The sequence below is a fragment of the Salmo salar genome, chromosome 07 (genome assembly GCF_965601325.2).
Source record: "Salmo salar chromosome 07, fSalSal1, whole genome shotgun sequence".
Lineage (NCBI taxonomy): Eukaryota > Metazoa > Chordata > Actinopteri > Salmoniformes > Salmonidae > Salmo > Salmo salar.
Genome location: NC_138297.1, coordinates 51830175 through 51852303, shown reverse-complemented (window position 1 = coordinate 51852303; position 22129 = coordinate 51830175). Strand labels below are relative to the sequence as shown.

At 47.9% G+C, this 22129-nt stretch overlaps 1 pseudogene; it reads right to left on the bottom strand.

The window, feature by feature from the left end:
- The window catches only part of LOC106609382 (acyl-CoA synthetase short-chain family member 3, mitochondrial-like), a 55514-nt pseudogene extending 35190 nt beyond the window's left edge, over positions 1–20324 (bottom strand).
- Positions 20325–22129: the final 1805 nt, after the last annotated feature.

Below are 22129 nucleotides of genomic sequence, written 5' to 3'. Positions count from 1 at the left end.
CCCCAGGCTCTGTCACGAGCGGCAATAGTTGTTATGGGCTCTGTGGTATATTTTAGCACAGGAATCAGTGCAATTAGCTACCCATGTGACGTAACTGAGCTAGGAGCTGAGAAGAGGCTACTGCAGTGAGCTTATCAGAGAGATCGTGATGAATATTTCATATGCTATCCACCCACATCATATTACTACCAAACTGTCTATGGCCTACTGATAACGGTGCCATACACTGAGGAGATACCAGCAACAACCCGTTCATAGGAGCAACAATCCACACGTGAACTAAGGTGTTTTAGTGTCTTAATGCTTAATGAAGTGTTCTCAAAACGCTTGCCTTTCAAACTACAAGTTTATAATCAATTCATGAGAAAGAGGGGAAATAGAGTTGACGTTTTAATTGACATTAATTGCTATTGTATTCAACTTTACTGGATTGCGTTCTTTTTACATTCACTGAGAACATCCAATTTCCTGAGCTGTAAATAGCACGTCTGTAACGCCCTGGCCATAGAGAGGGGTTTTTTGTTCTTTATTTTGGTTAGGCCAGGGTGTTACATTGGGTGGGCGTTCTATGTTCCTTTTTCTTTGTTTTGGGCCATGTGTGTGGCTCCCAATCAGGCACAGGTGGTGCTCGTTGCTGCTGATTGGGAGTCACACATAAGGAGCATGTTTTTCCTTTGGGTTTTGTGGGTAATTGTTTCTTGTTTTGTGTGGTTGCACCTGACAGGACTGTTGGCTGTCAGTTTCCTTGTTTTTGTATAGTGTTCTTTCCAATTAAATTGAAGGATGAATACTAACTCTGCTGCATTTTGGTCCTTTCCTGAAGACAGCCCTTACAGAATTACCCACCAACAACGGACCAAGCAGCAGAGGAAGGAGCAGCACAAGGAGAGGCACCAGGAGAGACGCTATCTGGAGTCATGGACTTGGGAGGAAATCCTGGACGGGAAAGGACCATGGGCTCAAGCTGGGGATTATTGCCGCCCGCAGTGGGAGATCGAGGCGGCGAGAGCTGAGAGGCGCTGGTATGAGGAAAGGGAGCGCAACGGACACGGGAGGCAGCCCCACAATTTTTTTTGGGGGGGGCACACGGGGAGATTGGCGGAGTCAGGTGGTAGACCTAAGCCAACTCCCCGTGCTTACCGGAAGCAGCGTGGTACTGGTAAGACACCGTGTTATGCTGTGGAGCGCACGGTGTCCCCAGTGCGCGTTCAAAGCCCGGTGCGCTACATACCAGTCCCCCGCAAGTGCCATGCGAGTGCAGGCATCGAGCCAGGGCGGATGGTGCCAGCTCAGCGTGTCTGGTCTCCAGTGCGCCTCCTCGGTCCAGGTTATCCTGCGCCGGCGTTGCGCACTGTGTCTCCAGAGCGCTGGGAGGGTCCAGTTCGCCCAATGCCTGCTCCTCGCCCGTGCCGGGCCAAAGTGGGCATTCAGCCTGGAGTATAGGTAAAGAGTGTCCGTACCAGAACTCCAGTGCTCCCCCACAGCCCGGTTTATCCTGTGCCTCCTCCTCGGACCAGGCCTCCAGTGGGTCTCCCCATCCTGGTCCGTCCTGTGCCACCTCCCAGGACTAGGCCTCCAGTGGGTCTCCGACACCTGGTCCGTCCTGTGCCACCTCCCAGGACTAGGCCTCCAGTGGGTCTCCCCATCCTGGTCCGTCCTGTGCCACCTCCCAGGACTAGGCCTCCAGTGGGTCTCACCTGTCCAGAGCTGCCCGCCAGTCAACAGTCGTCGGAGCTGCCCGCCAGTCAACAGTCGTCGGAGCTGCCCGCCAGTCAACAGTCGTCGGAGCTGCCCGCCAGTCAACAGTCGTCGGAGCTGCCCGCCAGTCAACAGTCGTCGGAGCTGCCCGCCAGTCAACAGTCGTCGGAGCTGCCCGCCAGTCAACAGTCGCCAGAGAGGGCAGACTGCGCTGAACTGCCGGAGTGGCCAGACTGCGCTGAACTGCCGGAGTGGCCAGACTGCGCTGAACTGCCGGAGTGGCCAGACTGCTCTGAACTGCCGGAGTGGCCAGACTGCGCTGAACTGCCGGAGTGGCCAGACTGCCCTGAACTGCCAGAGTGGCCAGGGACGCCCGCCAGCCCGGTGAGTCCTGTGCCTACGCCTAGGGCCAGGCCTTTGTCCTGTCTCCCCAGCCTGGTGAGTCCTGTGCCTGTGCCCAGGGCCAGGCATCCATCATGTCTCCCCAGCCTGGTGAATCCTGGGTCAGTGCCGTCGGAGCCGCCAGGGATGCCCGCCAGCCGGGCGCCGCCAGGGACGCCCGCCAGCCGGGCGCCGCCAGGGTCGCCCGCCAGCCGGGCGCAACCATCGCCGGTCGCCAGCCGGGCGCAGTCAGCGTCGCCCACCAGACCTTCGGCGCGGCCAGGTGCGCCACATAAGAGGGCGACGTCAAGGGTGGAGCAGAGGCCACGTCCCGCACCTGAGCCGCCGCCGTAAGAAGGCCCACCCGGACCCTCCCCTTCAGAGTCAGGTTTTGCGGCCGGAGTCCGCACCTTTGGGGGGGGGGGGGGTACTGTAACGCCCTGGCCATAGAGAGGGGTTTTTTGTTCTTTATTTTGGTTAGGCCAGGGTGTTACATTGGGTGGGCGTTCTATGTTCCTTTTTCTATGTTTTGGTATTTCTTTGTTTTGGGCCATGTGTGTGGCTCCCAATCAGGCACAGGTGGTGCTCGTTGCTGCTGATTGGGAGTCACACATAAGGAGCATGTTTTTCCTTTGGGTTTTGTGGGTAATTGTTTAGTGTGGTTGCACCTGACAGGACTGTTGGCTGTCAGTTTCCTTGTTTTTGTATAGTGTTCTTTCCAATTAAATTGAAGGATGAATACTAACTCTGCTGCATTTTGGTCCTTTCCTGAAGACAGCCCTTACAACGTCTAGTGTCTGCTTCTTGACTGTTAGCGCTGCTACCTGTTTGGTAGTAGAGGAGGGAGAAAAATACATTTGATGGTTGTCTGTTTTGTCTCCAGGCAAGGAAACACAAAGGTCAACCGGATATTCGACTACTGTCTGAGTCTGTCTGGATTCTGGAAACATCTTAGATTACGGTTGTTGTGTTTGTGCGTCAATTCTCTCTCATTGAATTGCTGTAGTCTTTCACTAACCTGCTCCCTCTGGGAGAAAGACAGTCATGGAAAGATGCTGCATGGCACATGACTAAACCAACAACTGAAGCATAGTCCATCATAACAATGAGCAGAAAGAATGTCATGTTAAAGTCCAGGGAAAACAATGAATTCAATCCCTTTGGGATTTGTGTCTCAAGTCTGCCTGGAGCAATCGAGGCAAAACAGTGTTCAGAAACAGCACACAAAATACCTTCAATACCCTACATGCAGATTATTCAATGGCAAACTATGACCAAAGATCAAAGCCCCTGCTTTATGACACAGGTATGGAGAAAAATCTAAATAAGTGGAGTTACCACCACTCCCCCGACTGTGATACTGTTTCAAAATATTAAGGAACCAAAACTGTATTTTCAACAGATTTATTATCAATATAAATGATGACATTTCCCATGGGGATAACAATCACTTCAGTCCCTGGAACCAGGCACCATCAAAGATGGTATTGCCTGGGGCTCTCTACAGCACTCAGTGATTCCCTGTGTGTTTAGCAGCATGGCAGCAGCACAGTATTATGTAATAGGAATGAATGCCCTGCCGGTGTTTTATCCATCCTGATTAAACCTCAATCAGGTCTAAATGGGAACACAGGTTGTGAGTGATGAGCCTGGGCCTGGCAGGGACACTGTTCCAGCAGATGGACAGAGACTAACAAGAGAGTGGGCAGGCAGTGCCAAAACCTTCAGCCAGTGGGGGACAACACTGGGTATGGATGAAAGGTACCCAGTCCCTGGACGTTGAGAGGAATAAAGGGTAGGCCTACTTCAAGTGGGCAGAAAAGGTACAAAACAGAGCTAGCCACGACAGTTGTTGAATGGTCCATCTCCACAGTGTTATGTCAATATGTGGGGATTGGGTGGTGAGGGTACCTGGTGAGGGGGTACTGAGCCCCTATGGCGGAATGGGTGTCCTGCTGGCGGATGGCTCGGATGGCAGTGGGCGCGGGGAACATGGAGGAACAACCATGCTCTGACAGCACGCGGAAGAGCGCCCTGACATCCGCCGTCTCAACAGGCTTGCCCTGCATAGAGAGAGAGATCCGTTACAAACCCAAACAGCCTGAGGACATAAGCTTACATGAACATGCCAATTGGGTATTGAAGTGTAGCAGTGCATTCAGAGCAAGCTGTTTTTAGAGGCTTGCAGTAGTAATGACTCAGCCAGCCACCTATCAAACAGAAGAACAGTACTAAGGCCATAAAGTTTTGTTACTATTGACGTTCCACAACATTAACACTTCCACTGTGCCGAACAGAATGAATATTCATGGCAAGATCTGTTTGAAATGGAGACAAAATTCTATTTGGAGCCCAGACAGATGGGCTGAAACTGATGAATAGAAACAAGATTACTCTATTGAGAAAGTTTTGTGCACCAACAAAAGTCGCAGTGAGGAAGAGCCTACGGGCGAGCGGAACCGATATTCATTCTCTAAAGGTTCAGTCGGCGAGGTTGCTCCACATGTAAGGAGAGAGAGCGAGAGATGAGGCATGAGAGAGACGAGGCGTGTGTGTGAGAGAGAGAGAGACAGATTAAAATGAGCTGGGAAATCAACAACAACAGACTCGAGGGCCTTCATTTCCTCCCAGTGTGAATATCTATGACTGTGTATTGATCAGTGAGAGGACAGAAGGTCTTGTGTGGAGCAGGGTAGACAGGAGCAGTGCACTCCACAAGGCAAATGCAGCCACAGACAACAGGCTCTGGTTAAAGCCAGGCTGATGAATTCAACACCCACCTCCAATCCTCCAACAGCCACAGAGACCAAAAGGCTAATTGAGGCAGATAGGCTCCATGAGCAGTCCTACCTCCCCACCCCTCTCTCCCTGGGCCCTGGGCCCTGGGGTTATTTTCCCAGGGCCCAAACACAGCAGAATCACCAGCAGCTCTTCATACAAATAACTTCCACAAACCAAGCTAACTGGGCCTTGTTGAGCCAGTGAATATTGATTTAATGAGGCCGGTGTAAATTTGCAATGATGATCATGTGCATGAATATCAAGATGCCGGTTGTCTGAAACCACATATAATCATACGTCATTAGGAGTCCATTTTTCTTGCGCTCATTATCTTTAAATAGTGTAATCTGCGAAGCATTTGGAATCACTGAGTGAAAGGGACAAGTCCTTGAGAAAGTTGAGTTTGTTTGTTTTTCTGGAGTTAATTGACCAATGGTGACCCATTCACAGGTCATTATAATAGGCCTATGTAGGCTACGGTACATACCTCGTATAGAATGGTGGTGTTGCCGTGGAGGAGAGGGCCATAGCAGATGTAGGAGTGGCCCACTACCCAGCCCAGGTCAGACGCTGCCCACCATACCTAGCAGAGAGTAGGCAGAGAAAGAAGAGAGAATCCATACTGTACTATGTTTGTGCATGTATATGGTGTATGTTCTGTAATACAATGATAAAGAACACAGGAGATGTTTCACATGGACTTACTTCACCGGGCTTGAGGCCATAAATGTTTGCCATGGTCCACGTCAACATCACAGCGTACCCAGCAGTATCCCTGACAACGCCCTGAGGGGGACACGTAGAAAAGAGGCGAACGTTGATGCAAGACGAATGCAACAAGCTCTCAACAGGTTTATTTATTTTATTATACATCAAACCCTGGTCCAAATCTTGATTTTTAAATTCAACTATTTCGTGAGGCCATCTTTACGATGTATTGTAACAAAACCTGTAGGAGTTCAGCTGGGAGCTATCTGGAGCTGTGAGCTATCTGGAGCTGTATTTTTCCAATTTAGAGCCACCTCCGGGCAATTTCTCTACCTCCTGCATGGTTCACCTCATATTCAGTACTACTGGTTCTGGTTTAAACATGGTCTCATCTATCTCATGGTGGTAGAGTTTAGAAGGAACTTGAATCACATTTGCAGAGCCATGGAAAGTCTACTGTAGTATATGATACTCATCTCTTGCATTAAACTGTGAAATTGACTGGCTTCCTTATGATAAAAGTCGTCAGACCCCACTGGGCAAAAACTGGTTGAATCAACGTTGTTTCCATGTCATTTCAACCAAAATATGCAATGTGATGACGTTGAATCAAAATGGAAAATGGATTGCATTTGAAAAAAGTAATCAATGTAAGGGAGTTTCATCTGTTTATTCACCCAACGTTTAACCTAAATCCAATGTCATGGTGACATTTTTTGTTGATTTCACATTAGTTGACAACTCAACCAAATGTAAATCAAACCTAGACGTTGAACTGATGTCTGTTCCCAGTGGGACTTTACACCCTTTCCTGTAATGAACGTGTTGTGTCTAGTCCGAGTGCTGTACATTAGGAGTTCCGGTGGTCCCAGACGTGTAGAGGACGTATAGAGGATGGCTGGTAGGGAGAGACACACAGTCATGAGGACGTCCAGTGGACATCTCCTCCTCCCAGTCCAGACTGAGGTCAGGGTGCGTGGACACCTTCTCCTGTTGCAGACAATCAACCAGGAGAGATGTATTCATTTCCATGACATATTCAAGAGACACACATTCAATCATTTTTACCACGTGGACATAAGAGACAGATTAAAACAGATGCATTAGTTGTACACAACTCAACAAGGCTCATCCGACCACCAATGCCACATTGTTCAAGAAACGTTTTTTATAGTCTTCACAACTTAGGTTTTCAACTGTGCATTTTTCAATAAGTGAGCTTTCATGATGCAGAACACGTGGAATTCCAACTGCCCAAAGGCCGAGGGAAAGGAGAGAAGACCCCCAAAACCTTGAGCTGTTTTTCAATTGTTCTCTCCTCTTCCAAAAGAATAGAATCCAGTAGTAGGACCCTTCTCTGATTCACGAGGGCCTTATGGGTGGGTTTTGAATTCCACTTCTCTGGAACCACTCGCTGCCTTTTCATAGTGATTACTAGAGTGGTTTAACATTTACAAGAGCGGAAATTTCCCAACGACTTCAACAACAGAAAAAGGGGGACATCTCAAATTCTCCAACAAGGGAGGTATGGTGATTTGCTCGGACAGTTTCCATGACAACATACAACGTATCACCTTAAAAGTATCCTCCCTGTGTTTGTCACGGGGACTTAGGGCAGGAGGAAGGAGTAGAGTCAAATGCAGGAGATATCGTCCAGTAGCTCGAAGTTTATTCACACCCAAACACTAGGTGATCAAAAGGCACTGGGAGTGCACAATACCCAAAAGGGAAACAGGTAATCCACAAAGGGAAAATCACGCACGGGGCGCAGCCCGGCGAGAAAATAAATCCTCCAATATAAAAACGATAGAGAAGAAACGGCCACAGCGTAAACCCGCTGACAAACAAACAATCCCGCACAACACACAACCCCAAAGGAACAAACTAAATACCCCCCCACTAATTACAGAAATGACAACAGGTGCGGACCTAGACAGACCAAACACAATGAACACAGAAACACAGATCGGCGGCAGCTAGTAGACCGGTGACGACGACCGGCGAGCGCCGCCCGGCCGAGGAGGGGCACCATTTTCTGTGGATACTGTGACAGTACCCCTCCCCTGACGCGCGGCTCCCGCAGCGCGCCGACGCCAGCCTCGGGGACGACCCGGAGGGCGAGGCGCCGGCCGGTCCGGACGGAGACGATGGAACTCCTGGAGCATAGTGGGATCCAAAATGTCCTCCACCGGAACCCAGCACCTCTCCTCCGGGCCGTACCCCTCCCAGTCCACGAGGTACTGCAGGCCCCCTACCCGACGTCAGGAGTCCAGGATTGCCCGGACTGTGTACGCCGGGGACCCCCCGATGTCCAGGGGGGGCGGAGGGACCTCCCGCACCTCAGCGTCCTGCAGTGGACCAGCTACCACCGGCCTGAGGAGACACACATGAAACGAGGGGTTAATGCGGTAATATGAAGGGAGTTGTAACCTATAACACACCTCGTTTATTCTTCTCAGGACTTTGAATGGCCCCACAAATCGTGGACCCAGCTTCCGGCAGGGCAGGCGGAGGGGCAGGTTCCGGGTCGAGAGCCAGACTCTATCCCCTGGATTGTATACGGGAGCCTCACTGCGGCGGCGGTCAGCGCTCTCCTTCTGTCGCCGGATAGCCCGCTTCAGGCACTCCTGGACAGCCCTCCAGGTCTCCTGAGAGCGCTGTACCCATTCCTCCACCGCAGGGGCCTCCGTCTGGCTCTGCTGCCAAGGCACCAGGACCGGCTGATAACCTAATACAACTTGAAAAGGTGACAAGTTAGTGGAGGAGTGGCGTTGAGAGTTCTGGGCCATCTCGGCCCATGGCACGAACCTCGACCACTCCCCTGGCCGGTCCTGGCAATATGACCGCAGAAACCTGCCCACATCCTGGTTGATGCGTTCTACCTGCCCATTACTCTCGGGGTGGAAACCCGAGGTCAGGCTGACCGAGACCCCAGCCTCTCCATAAACGACCTCCACACTCTGGAGGTGAACTGGGGACCCCGATCAGATACGATGTCCTCGGGCACCCCGTAGTGCCGGAAGACATGGGTGAATAGGGCCTCCGCGGTCTGTAGGGCCGTAGGAAGACCGGGCAATGGGAGCAGACGGCAGGACTTCGAGAACCGATCCACAACAACCAGGATCGTCGTGTTCCCCTGAGATGGCGGGAGATCAGTTAGGAAATCCACCGAGAGGTGAGACCAAGGTCGCTGTGGAACGGGGAGGGGCTGTAGTTTCCCTCGAGGCAGGTGCCTAGGAGCCTTGCACTGGGCGCACACCGAACAGGAAGAGACATAGTGTCTTACATCCTCAGCCAAGGTGGGCCACCAGTACTTCCCTTTCAGGCCTCGCACTGTCCGTTCCACCCCAGGATGACCCGAGGAGTGTAAAGTGTGGGCCCATCGGATCAGGCGATCGCGAACACCAAGCGGAACGAACCTCAGACCCGCGGGACATTGAGGCGGAATGAACCGCCCGCTCGATGTCCGCATCCACCTCCCATACTACCGGCGCCACTAGACAGGACGCAGGGAGTATGGGAGCGGGATCGATGGTCCTCTCCTCGGTGTCATAGAGACGCGACAGTGCGTCGGCCTTCCGGTTCCGAGAACCCGGAATGTATGAAAGGGTGAACTGAAACCTAGTAAAGAACATAGCCCACCTGGCTTGACGAGGATTCAGTCTCCTCGCTGCCCGGATGTACTCCAGGTTACGGTGGTCGGTCCAGATGAGAAAAGGGTGACGTGCCCCCTCAAGCCAATGTCTCCACACTGTCAAAGCCTTGACCACAGCTAACAACTCCCTGTCCCCCACATCGTAGTTAACCTGTTAGGGCTAGGGGGCAGTGACAGAACTGCTCCTACCCCAGCTTCGGACGCGTCCACCTCCACCACGAATGGCAAAGACGGATCCGGATGCGCCAGCACCGGAGCGTCAGTAAACAGAACCTTCAGATGACGGAAGGCCCTGTCCGCCTCCGCCGACCACTGCAGCCGCACCGGACCCCCCTTCAGCAGTGAGGTAATGGGAGCTGCCACCTGACCAAAACCCCGGATAAACCTCCGGTAATAATTGGCGAACCCCAAAAACCGTTGCACCTCCTTCACCGTGGTAGGGGTAGGCCAATTACGCACAGCCGTAACGCGGTCACAATCCATCACCACCCCTGTGGTGGAAATGCGATATCCTAGGAAAGAGACGGCTCGTTTGGAGAACTCACATTTCTCTGCCTTGACGTATAGGTTATGCTCCAGCAGCCGCCCAAGCACTCTGCGCACCAAAGCCACATGCTCGACACGGGTGCCGGAGTAGATCAAGATGTCATCGATGTACACCACCACCCCCTGTCCGAGCATGTCTCGGAGAACCTCGTCCACAAAGGATTGAAAGACAGCGGGAGCATTCTTTAATCCATACGGCATGACGAGGTACTCATAATGGCCAGATGTGGTACTAAATGCGGTTTTCCACTCATCTCCCCCTCGGATACGCACCAGATTATACGCACTCCTGAGATCTAGTTTGGTGAAGAAGCGCGCCCCGTGGAATGACTCCACTGCCGTAGCAATGAGAGGTAGTGGGTAACTGAACCCCACTGTGATGGAATTTAGACCTCTATAGTCAATGCACGGGCGCAGGCCTCCCCCCTTCTTCTTCACAAAAAAGAAACTCGAGGAGACGGGTGATTTAGATGGCCGTATGTATCCCTGTCTCAAGGACTCCGCGATGTATGTCTCCATAGCCACCGTCTCCTCCTGAGACAGAGGATACACATGACTCCTAGGAAGGACCGCGTCAGCTTGGAGATTTATCGCACAATCCCCCTGTCGATGGGGTGGTAATTGAGTCGCCTTCGTTTTACTGAAGGCGATAGCCAAATCGGCATATTCAGAAGGAATGTGCACGGTAGAGACTTGGTCTGGACTCTCCACCGTGGTTGCACCGATGGAAACTCCTACACACCTACCTGAGCACTCCCTTGACCACCCCTTAAGAGCCCTCTGTCTCCACGAAATCTGAGGGTTGTGAGTGGCTAGCCAGGGGAGTCCCACTACCACCGGAAACGCCGGGGAGTTGATGAGGTATAGGCTGATACGTTCCACATGACCCCCCCACGTCGTCATAACCAGTGGCACAGTAACCTCCCCCACTTGGCCGGACCCTAGCGGTCGACTATCTAGGGCGTGCACAGGGAAGGGGTGGTCCAGCTGAACCAGGGGAATCCCTAACCTATTAGCAACCCCACGGTCCATAAAACTCCCAGCTGCACCTGAATCGACTAGTGCCTTATACTGGGAGTGAGGGGAAAAATCGGGAAAACAAACAGAAGTGTACATGTGGTCGACAGGGGGCTCTGGGTGTGTCTGGTGCTGACTCACCTGGGGGGTTGATGTAGTGCTCTGCCTGCCCTCCGGACTCCTGGGGGGACCCCTCCAGCACCGGTCCGCAGTGTGTCCTCTGCGTCCACAGTGGGTGCAGGAGAGGCCCCCCCCTCCGGTCTTCCTCGGAGCAGCTCCTCCTATCTCCATGGGCAGTGGAGCAGGAGGGCTGGGAGGTGGAATGAACAGACCCCGACTAGAACGTCCCCGGGTAGCCAGTAGGTGGTCCAGCCTGATGGATAAATCCACCAGCTGGTCGAGGGTGATGGCGTGGTCCCTACAAGCCAGCTCCCGACGGACATCCTCATTTAGACTGCAGCGATAGTGATCCATCAGGGCCCACTCATTCCACCCCGATCCCGCGGCGAGAGTTCGGATCTCCAAGGCGAAGTCCTGAGCGCTCCTCGTCCCCTGTCTCAAATGAAACAGTCTCTCACCCGCCGCCTTGCCCTCCGGGGGATGATAGAATACCACCCGGAAGCGACGGGTGAACTCCGGGTAGTCGTCCCGAGCCGAGTCTGGGCCCTCCCAAACCGCGTTGGCCCATTCCAGGGCTCTACCCGTAAGACAGGAGACGAGGACGCTCACTTTCTCCTCGTCGGAGGGAGAGGGGTGGACGGTCGCCAGGTACAGTTCGATTTGGAGTAAGAACCCCTTACACCCAGCGGCCGTCCCATCACATTCCCTCGGTGGCATAATCCAAATCCCACTCTAGCCCACTTCAGGGGGAGTCGGTAGGGGCGCCAGCTGAGCCACTGGAGCTGGTCTGGTGGAGGAGGTACCTCTCTCCCAGCTCTCCAGTCGGGTCAGTACTTGGTCCATCGCCGAGCCTAGGCGGTGGAGGAGGCTGGCGTGCTGCGACACCTGCTCAGCTACTGAAGTTGCTTCGGGTCCTGCTGACTCCATAATAATTGGTGGTGCGGGATTCTGTCACGGGTACTTAGGGCAGGAGGAAGGAGTAGAGTCAAATGCAGGAGATATCGTCCAGTAGCTCGAAGTTTATTCACACCCAAACACTAGGTGATCAAAAGGCACTGGGAGTGCACAATACCCAAAAGGGAAACAGGTAATCCACAAAGGGAAAATCACGCACGGGGCGCAGCCCGGCGAGAAAATAAATCCTCCAATATAAAAACGATAGAGAAGAAACGGCCACAGCGTAAACCCACTGACAAACAAACAATCCCGCACAACACACAACCCCAAAGGAACAAACTAAATACCCCCCCACTAATGACAGAAATGACAACAGGTGCGGACCTAGACAGACCAAACACAATGAACACAGAAACACAGATCGGCGGCAGCTAGTAGACCGGCGACGACGACCGGCGAGCGCCGCCCGGCCGAGGAGGGGCACCATTTTCTGTGGATACTGTGACAGTGTTGCATAATCAAAAATAGCTACTAGGGTAACTGTGCATAAAGGTAACACAGCAGCAATCAGGGTGCAAAACCCCAGACATTGTGATACATTCCAAACATAGGTGGTACTAATAAAATAGGTGTGAAAGATTGCCTGAGCAGAGTAATTGCAATACTTTGCAAAGCATTTTCAGAATGATTTCCCTGAGCAGAGATTTGGCTGTTTTTATGTACGAGTTGAGAAGAAACTCATTTCAGTTTGCTGGAGTGCCAACACATTACTGTAAGTGCCTGCTGGCTGTTTTGGGGGAAATTGACTGTCTTTTATTCTACCGGTTCTCCCTGGTTTCACTCTGACCCTGTGCCAGGCTCCCCACCACAACCTAGGGGCACATCTCAGCGCTGCGTGCGTTACGTGATTCAGTCCCTCATGCGCACCGTTTCTCTCTCCCGCCTTTGTTTCAACAGGCCGTTTAAGAGTGACAGATCTGTCGAGCCATCCATAACTCCATACAAGCTCACAGCTGAAATCATCCCATTTATATATACACTGGAACCGGATTCGTGGTCCATTCAGGAAGTAATAGCATTAGGTAACCAATAGAGAGGATAATGTAAAACTATTGCATGTCAGCAGAGTTATTGTCTTTGGGAAATGACAGGCATCTCTCCGAGAGAGTTGACGTTAGTGAGTTAGGCCTTACCACAGAATAACATAGAACAGTATTCTATCTCTTGGACCTCACCCTGCTGGGCCGGTTGTAGATGAGGACCTTGGAGGGACTGTGAGAGCTGAGCTCCAGGGCTTTCTCCACCAGGGGGGTGACACCATTCTGTATACTTCTGGCCCCTCTTTGGACACTGTGTTAACTAACCTCCAGACGAGCTTCAATGCCATACAACTCTCTTTCCGTGGCCTACAACTGCTCTTAAATGCAAGTAAAACTAAATGCATGCTATTCAATCGATCACTGCCCGCACCTGCCCGCCCGTCAAGCATCAATACTCTGGACGGCTCTGACTTAGAATACGTGGACAACTACAAATACCTAGGTGTCTGGTTAGACTGTAAACTCTCCTTCCAGACTCACATTAAGCATCTCCAATCCAAAATTAAATCTAGAATCGGCTTCCTATATCGCAACAAAGCATCCTTCACTCATGCTGCCAAACATACCCTCGTAAAACTGACCATCCTACCGATCCTCGACTTCGGCGATGTCATCTATAAAATAGCCTCCAACACTCTACTCAACAAATTGGATGCAGTCTATCACAGTGCCATCCATTTTGTCACCAAAGCCCCATATACTACCCACCTCTGCGACCTGTACGCTCTCGTTGGTTGGCCCTCGCTCCATACTCGTCTCCAAACCCACTGCCTACAGGTTATCTACAAGTCTCTGTTAGGTAAAGCCCCGCCTTATCTCAGCTTGCTGGTCACCATAGCAGCACCCAGCCGTAGCACGCGCTCCAGCAGGTATATCTCACTGGACACCCCCAAAGCCAATTCCTCCTTTGGTCGCCTTTCCTTCCAGTTCTCTGCTGCCAATGACTGGAACGAACTGCAAAAATCACTGACGCTGGAGACTCATATCTGCCTCACTAGCTTTAAGCACTAGCTGTCAGAGCAGCTCACAGATCACTGCACCTGTACATAGCCCATCTGTAAACAGCCCATCTATCTACCTCATCCCCATACTGTATTTATTTATTTATCTTGATCCTTTGCACCCCAGTATATCTACTTACACATTCATCTTCTGCACATCTACCATTCCCATGGCCTATTTATTGCCTTAACTCCCTTATCTTACCTCATTTGCACTCACTGTATATAGACTTTTTTTTTTGTACTGTATTATTGACTATGTTTTGTTTATTCCATGTGTAACTCTGTGTTGTTGTATGTGTCGAATTGCTATGCTTTATCTTGGCCAGGTCGCAGTTGCAAATGAGAACTTGTTCTCAACTAGCCTACCTGGTTAAATAAAGGTGAAATAAAAAATTAAAATAAAAAATAAAAATGTCTCTCACTCTCCTGCCAGGCTCAATGCCAAAGGAGTCCGTCACTATCATCTTAGGCTGGAAGACACAGCACTCACACAGTGTGCTAGCGGTGCCTCTTAAAAGAAACAAGACTTAAGAGATGTGATACAACACAGCTCAACATATGCATTAGTCTGAAATGGACTTTAGAACATTCTGAAAGGCCATGTTATGATTATGTAATGTACTATCAATATGACCAATATTACCTCTCAATTACTATCTGCACACCATGATACCTTCCTCGGGTTACTGATCAAATTTAATAAGAGATCTGAAATGACTGTCTCATTCAACATTGAAAAATTAGAGACACTTGTTCTTTCATTCTAATGCAATATAAAACAGGCTTATCAACTCTACCCAAATGTTTGAGGAGGAATCTTCAGCTATAGTGGAGGTGCTCCTCTCTGAATGTTATATAGGCCTAAAACTTAAAAGGCTTGAAGGTCTGGCTTATATAGCTTAAAAGGATTTCAGTATATGTAATTCAGCATCAGAGTCGCATACTGGCTAATATCCCTGCTGCTTTGATGAAATCCCTCCAACAAAGTGCTTCACTTGGCTTCAGTGAGACCTTTATATACTGTAATATTACTATCTCTGTGACTGTGAAAGTGGGCCATCAACTCTTCTATAAACAGTGCTATAAATGTGGCATGTACATTTCACATTTAACCATTCAACCATTAAACAGATCTGACAGTGGAGAAAATAACAAATAGCAAAATATATTTGAGTGCATGGTCCATTTTAAACGAAATTGAGAGAACAAAGGGACGTGTCATCCACCACATCAAACTAAAGAGACACAATGTGAAGCTATGATGGTCAGCTGACCTTGGTATGGTCGATGCGGACAGACAGCTCCTTGGAGGCGAATCCCCTAAAAATGAGGCTATGCAGGGCTCCGATCCTGGCACAGGCTAGCATGGTGAACATGGCCTGGGGCACCATGGGAATGTAGATGACCACCAGGTCGCCCTTCAACACCCTATGTTTCACCAGGACCCCAGCCAGCCTGGACACCTGGGCAGAGAGGAGGGGAAGGGGCTCAAGCTGCTTAGGGGAGGCTATACTATGTTACAACATACTGGTGAAAATGTATATTTAGAGGGATGTCCTACAGTCTAAATGAATATCTACAGTGTGAAGAGGTTTGTTAAGATCATTACCTGTTCCTGTAGTTCTCTAAAGTGTTTGAGATCATTACCTGTTCCTGTAGTTCTCTAAAGTGTTTGAGATCATTACCTGTTCCTGTAGTTCTCTAAAAGTAGTTGAGATCATTACCTGTTCCTGTAGTTCTCTAAAGTGGTTGAGATCACTACCTGTTCTGGTAGTTCTCTAAAAGTGGTTAAGATCATTACCTGTTCCTGTAGTTCTTTAAAAGTGATGGTCTGCTTAGTTCCAGTCACTGGGCTGTCATAAATGATGGCCGGTGGATCTCCTCGTCCGCTCTCGACATGGCGATCCACCGCATTGTGGCAAACATTAAAACCTGTTGAGGACAGACGTTCCGCTAGCGGAACGGGACCCCTAGCCAACAGCCAATGGGATAGCAGGGCGCGAAATACAAAACATCAAAAATCGAATAATTCAAATTTCTCAAACATACGACTATTTTACACCATTTTAAAGATACACTTCTCCTTAATGCAACCACATTGTCCGATTTCAAAAAGGCTTTACAGCGAAAGAAAAACATTAGATTATGTTAGCACACCACCTAAACAAGAAAAGCCACACAGCCATTTTCCTAGCATGGAGAGGCGTCACAAAAACCAGAAATACAGCTAAAATTAAGCACTAACCTTTGACGATCTTCATCAGATGACACTCATAGGACATCATGTTACACAATACATGTATGTTTTGTTCGATCAAGTTCATATTTATATCCAAAAACAGCATTTTACATTGGCGCGTGATGTTCAGAAAATGTTTGCCTCCCAAAACTTCCGGTGAATGTGCACATTAATTTACAGAAATACTCATCATAAACGTTGACAAAATATATAACAATTATTTAAAGAATTATAGATATACTAGTCCTTAATGCAACTGCTGTGTCAGATTTTAAAATAGCTTGTCGGCGAAAGCACATTGTTCAATATTCTGAGTACAGAACTCAGCCATCAATGCAATACAGCTACCCGCCAAGTCATGGGATCAATAAAACTCTAAATTAGTGTTATAAATCTTTCCTTACCTTTGCTGATCTTTGGCGGAATGTACTCGCAGGACTCCCACTTCCACAAGAAATGTTCATTTGTTCGATAAAGTCCATCATTTATGTCCAAATACCTCCGTTTTGTTGGCGCGTCCAGAACACTATTCCAAAGGCGTGATGCGGGAGCGCAATTCAATAGACGAAAAGCTCAAAAGTTCCATTACCATTTGTAGAAACATGTCAAACGATGTTTACAATCAATCCTTAGGGTGTTTTTAACATAAAAAGTCGATAATATTCCAACCGGACAATAGCGTATTCATTACAGAAGAAAAATGTAAAATGCTAACCATGCGTGAACTCGCATGAAGTAACTACATGACCTCAGACAGTCCACTGCTTGAACCGGCTGTTATTCCCTCAAAATTCACCATAGAAGCCTCGAACGACTTTCTAAAGACTGTTGACATCTAGTGGAAGGCTTAGGAAGTGCAACATGACATCACAGACACTGTAGTTTCAATAGACAATGGTTTGAAAGACTACAAGTGTCAGTTCTCCCACTTCCTGGTTGGATTTTACTCAGGTTTTTGCCTGCCATATGAGTTCTGTTATACTCACAGACATCATTTCAACTGTTTTAGAAACGTCAGAGTGTTTTCTATCCAAATCTACTAATAATATGCAAATATTTGACTCTGGGCCCGAGTATTAGGCAGTTTACTCTGAGCACGCTTTTCATCCGGCCATGAAAATACTGCCCCCTATACCTTAACATGTTTTAAATTTTAGTCATTTAGCAGACACTCTTATCCAGAGCGACTTACAGTAGTGAATGCATACATTTCATAGATTTTTTTTCTTCTTTTTTTTTTTGTACTGGTCCCCCATGGGAATTGAACCCACAACCCTGGCATTGCAAACACCATGGTCTACCAACTGAGCCAGTGGATGTATTTCAAGGCCTACCTTCAAACTCAGTGCCTCTTTGCTTGACATCATGGGAAAATCAAAAGAAATCAGAAATCAGAAAAAAAAATTGTTGAGCAAATTGGGAGCAATTTCCAAACGCCTGAAGGTACCACGTTCATCTGTACAAACAATAGTACGCAAGTATGAACACCATGGGACCACGCAGCCGTCATACCGCTCAGGAAGGAGATGCGTTCTGTCTCCTAGAGATGAAAGTACTTTGATGCGAAAAGTGCAAATCAATCCCAGAACAACAACAAAGGACCTTGTGAAGATGCTGGAGGAAACAGGTACAAAAGTACATATATCCACAGTAAAACGAGTCCTATATCGACATAACCTGAAAGTTATGTAAGGAAGAAGCCACTGCTCCAAAACCGCCATAAAAAAGCCAGACTACGGTTTGCAACTGCACATGGGGACAAAGATCGTACTTCTTGGAGAAATGTCCTCTGGTCTGATGAAACAAAAATAGAACTGTTTGGCCATAATGACCATCATTATGTTTGGAGGAAAAAGGGGGAGGCTTGCAAGCCGAAGAACACCATCCCAACCGTGAAGCACGGGGGTGGCAGCATCATGTCGTGGGGGTGCTTTGCTGCAGGAGGGACTGGTGCACTTAACAAAATAGATGGCATCACGAGGCAGGAAAATTATGTGGATATAATGAAGCAACATCTCAAGACATCAGTCAGGAAGTTAGGTCGCAAATGGGTCTTCCAAATGGACAATGACCCCAAGCATACTTCCAAAGTTGTGGCAAAATGTCTTAAGGACAACAAAGTCAAGGTATTTGAGTGGACATCACAAAGCCCTGACTTCAATCCTATAGAAAATGTGTGGTCAGAACTGAAAAAAATGTGTGCAAGCAAGGAGACCTGCAAACCTGACTCAGTTACACCAGCTCTGTCAGAAGGAATGGGCCAATATTCACCCAACTTATTGTGGGAAACTTGTGGAAGGCTACCTGAAACGTTTGACCCAAGTTAAACAATTTAAAGGCAATGCTACCAAATAAAAATTGAGTGTATGTAAACTTCTGACGCACTGGGAATGTGATGAAAGAAATAAAAGCTGAAATAATTCATCCTCTCTTCTATTATTCTGGCATTTCACATTTTTTAAATAAAGTGTTGATCCTAACTGACGTAAAACAGGGAATTTTTACTATGATTAAATGTCAGGAATTGTGAAAAATGAGTTTAAATGTATTTGGCTATGGTGTATGTGTAACGGCCGTCGTTGAAGAGAGAAGGGGACCAAGGCGCAACGGGTTGCGTGCTCATCATATAATTTATTTTAATTAAAGTGAACACGAAAACAATAAACAAAGAACGACAGACCAACAGTTTTACAGGCTAATAATAACAGCAGTGCAAAATACAACTACCCACAAAGAGACAGGTGAAAACAAGCTCCCTAAGTGTGACTCCCAATCAGGAACAACGATGTACAGCTGTTCCTGATTGAGAGCCACACCAGGCCAACAAAGAAATACAAAACCTAGAAAACCTAGAAACCCAAAACAAGAACATACACCAAAAACCCCGGAACACATAAATACAAAACCCCTCTACATACACATAACCCCCGAACCATATAAAACAAATACCCTCTGCCACGTCCTGACCAAACTACCATAACCAATAACCCCTGTACTGGTCAGGACGTGACAGTATGTATTCTTCCGACTTCAAATGTAGGTGTTCCTTCTGTCCAGGTGGGAAAGGGCAGTGTGGAGTGCAATAGAGATTGCATCATCTGTGGACCTGTTGGGGCGATATGCAAATTGGAGTGGGTCTAGGGTTTCTGGGATGATGGTGTTGATGTGAGCCATGACCAGCCTTTCAAAGCACTTCATGGCTACAGACAGGTAGTTATTTAGGCAGGTTACCTTAGTGTTCTTGGGCACAGGCACTATGGTGGTCTGCTTAATACATGTTGGTATTACAGACTCGGACAGGGAGAGGTTGAAAATGTCAGTGAAGACACTTGCTAGTTGGTCAGCGCATGCTCGCAGTACACGTCCAGGTAATCCGTCTGGCCCTGTGAATGTTGACCTGTCTAAAGGTCTTACTCACATCGGCTGCGAAGAGTGTGAAGTTATAATATGTTCAACTAGTTAGGACATTGGCTCAAATCTACGTTGTGCCTACAGATTCCGAATTTTTCACCTCTTTCATTGACATCTCAAACCCAGGACTGGTCTGCTTTGCAAGCGTTCCCGGAAGTCTCACAATGTTGCGCCACTGGGTTTAGAAATTCTGTGCCCCAAGTGTTACTGAGCGAATTCTACGTTACACCGAAATGACTTGCAGGATAATGCCCATGTAATTAATAGTAGCTTTTTCCATTGCTTTGTCATTCACCAGCGGTTGTAAAATGACTAATATTTACCATTATGCAACAAACCCGTATTTGGCGTTCACCTCATTGGTATTGATGGACTCAAACTAAGCAACATACAGAAAATAGTTACCACTTAGGAAATATGGCGTCCCCATTGTCCAGTGTTCGGCCCCATGGCTCAAACCAGGTTACATTCTGTGCTGCTTCACTCCAAAACTGGTCAGGGTCATCCCTCGCTGTTCTGAAAACTTCGTCGTATGCGTTGTTATTTGTTATTAATGTTCTGTTACATTGTTGCTTGTTAGTTGTTGACAAAGATGAGAGAACTCTCAACTCACGCTGTGCAGTCACTGTCCAGGAATTATAGAAATTGAACGGTCCCAAAATTAGCCTTCTCTCGCTCCTGGTATTTTGAATGGCATGGAATGTGCAGTAACCTTTACAAACAATACCATTCTCTGGTCTGACTTTTGCGAAAATGACATTTTTAAGTCATACTTAATCTTGTTGGCCGAAAAAGACGCATTTCTGAAGTGTTGGTAAACGAGGCTCCTGAATGTGTTTTTCTGGTTAAATCTAGTTTAGAGGTGTGCTGCCAAAGACGAAAGAGGGAGCCCTTGATCTCATCCGCAGATTTCTCAAGGTGTTTGTGACTTCTTTAGACTCGATAGTGGTTACAGAGTCAACAGGGGCCACTTCGAGGGAAATGCAGTAGTCTCAAGGAATACTAACTATGAACTGGATGTGGGAAGTGGATTCAGGGGGAGTGCTTTCCTCAAGGTTAGTCAATCTTGGCAAGATTCCCTTCATATTAGTAGTGAGTGCTTGCACAAGAGAACATGCATGCACTTGTTGATTTTGTCGATTTAAGAATGAGATAATGGGTGACATTTGCGACAACTTTTCCAAGTTGCAACTATGCCCATAGAAATTCACAATAATCATTTTATGCGTTTTTCCATCAGTTCTTCGCCTACTAATAATTGATTTGGTACATTTAAGCAACAACAACAACAAATGCTCTGCTAACTTCCTGTATTTCAACACATTTTGCCATGGTGCAGGAGGAACAATGTGCAGTTTTAGAATTCTACTCTACATACTTTGTCTTGAGGCTAAGATAAAATGTTGCAGTTTTAAAGCTAATTTCCTGCAATTCTAAACGTTTTGCCATGGGTTGGGGCCCCGGGGCGCGTGCCCTGAGTTTGACCCTGCAAACCTGTTCGTAATCAGGCCCTGGCTATTATGCAGGGACATCTACAAAGTATAGGCCTAATAAGAACATCGGGAGAGGTTTTAAAGTTGATTTTTATTTGAGAGCTTTATCAAAAGTTTCCTAATAGATACTTTAAAGATGCATACCTACATTGTCTTCATAATACGCAGTTTATGAAATACCTTGAACCATCAAAATAAATGATTTTAGTTCAACTTTAATGTTGTGAAGCCAAGAAATACATTATTCTATTCTATCGTATGCTGTTCTGATACAAAAGACTTAAGTACATGAACAGGGTGAAGGCATTGCAAATTCATGGAGCATTGGGCACATCAAATATTGTTAATATTAGTCTTATATTCCATATAAAATATGAGTTACTAATGTCGTATTGCTGAATCCTCAGCTCACCAACAGATCTGAAGAGAATTTGTCTGTGTACAATAGTATAACAACAAAAAAAGTTGAATGGTGTTCAGTGAGCAGAGTTTGCTGCACACTGTGTACCCTGCTTCAGGTCCCTTACCAAAATGACCGTGTCTGTTTATTTGAAACACTCTGAAATCCTGAGGTCCTTTAGGGTAAAGTTGATCTTAAATTATCTATTGAGGACTCGGATTAATGGCAAATATTGCAGTTAGCAGCTCCTCGGAAAAGCCCTGAGGGTATTTGTAAAATGGTCATATAAAGACAAGTCTTGTCTCCTCAAGCGCAAGAGTGAACACACTGAATGTACTTTATTATTGATCATGATTGCTGTCTCACTTCCCGTAGCATTTGCAGCCTCTATAAACCTACTAAAGTGAAGAGCAATGCAATGTGGGAAGTCTTGCAAACATGTTGATTGAAGTGCTTACACAAGACTTGCTTGTGCACACCTTTATCTCGTCACACCGCCGGTGTCTTTCGTTCATTGACTGCTGTCGGCTCAGATGCTGTTGCCCACGGTCCCTGCACTTTATCAATGTCATCAGCCAGTCTCTGGTAATTACCCACAATCCTGCTTACTCCCCAGTAAAATACCTATCTTTAGTTGACTCTGGTACCTGGAAACAATAATTGAGCAACTCATCAATCT